We start from the raw sequence: 1,081 nt of genomic DNA on the forward strand, positions 1-1,081 counted from the left end.
ATTTCTGCCTCCACTTCGATACAATGACGGCGAACAGAGTTTGGTTTGTGCTGCTTTTCCTGTTCTGGCCGACAACAAGTCTTAAAATCGACTATAAATTCACAGTAATATTAGTTTAATTGCTCTCGAGGGACAAAAACAATGAGCAAGGTACTTCCTCAGTTGCCTTGCTAGCTTGCACACTGTAAAAAGTGAAGTCGTCACCGGCTCCTCGGTCTCTCCTGAGGTTAGTTTTAGTTCAGCTCTGTTCTGTCTTCTTCTGCTGTTGCTGCTCCTTTAACCACTTTTCTTTTCACCTTTTCAGTTTGGACATTATCACATAGACAGACAGGTACAGACCAGTGTTTCCACATACTGTCGTGTACATGTATCCCTCCCCATCCGCTGACCTGTGTTACAGACACACACACACACACACATACACACACCAGGTAGAGTTTGTGTGTATAATCCTTGCTGTTGTGTGAAACCTTGTGTCTCTTTCCCTCTCTCTCTTTGTAGCTTCGTATTTTCTCAGTCTCTGAGGGGTTCACGAAGCCAAATGGTCATTTTACTGCCTTCAATTTATTTTCTTTTTTGGACAATCTGGGCTCTTTAAGCTGTAACACTTTCCGGGTTGTGACCAAGTGTTTAGATTTACAGAGTCCAGAGTCAAATTTTATGTGATTAAAATTTACATTGAGGTCAGTAAACCAAAGTCAAACTGCGAGAGTTTCTTCTAATGCAAATCAATACTACATCTGTAGGTGAAGATTTTAATTTTAATCTTCGGGTACTGCAGCTTCAAAATGATCATAAGGTTGAATCAACTCCTCTCTGACACAAGTGTTAAAGCCCCATATTTTCTTCTTCCTCTGTGTTTTATGAACCGAAAACTATCTCGGTGTAGTTTTACATCTCCTCTCTCAGGCTTCTCTCTGGAGCTCTAGTAACAACAGGTCGGTGAGCCAATCAGAAGAGAGGAGGCTCTGAGCCTCTCTTCTGATTGGCTGGTGGTTTTTCTGAGTGATCCAATAAAAATATAGCAGATTTCAGGTAAAAACACTCAGAGAAACCAAATCCTGCAAGGTTTGGATGGTGG

Source organism: Seriola lalandi, unplaced genomic scaffold, assembly GCF_002814215.2.
Source record: "Seriola lalandi dorsalis isolate HSWRI2012SDOR001 ecotype SW California unplaced genomic scaffold, Sedor1 jcf7180002051944, whole genome shotgun sequence".
Classification (NCBI taxonomy): Eukaryota; Metazoa; Chordata; class Actinopteri; order Carangiformes; family Carangidae; genus Seriola; species Seriola lalandi.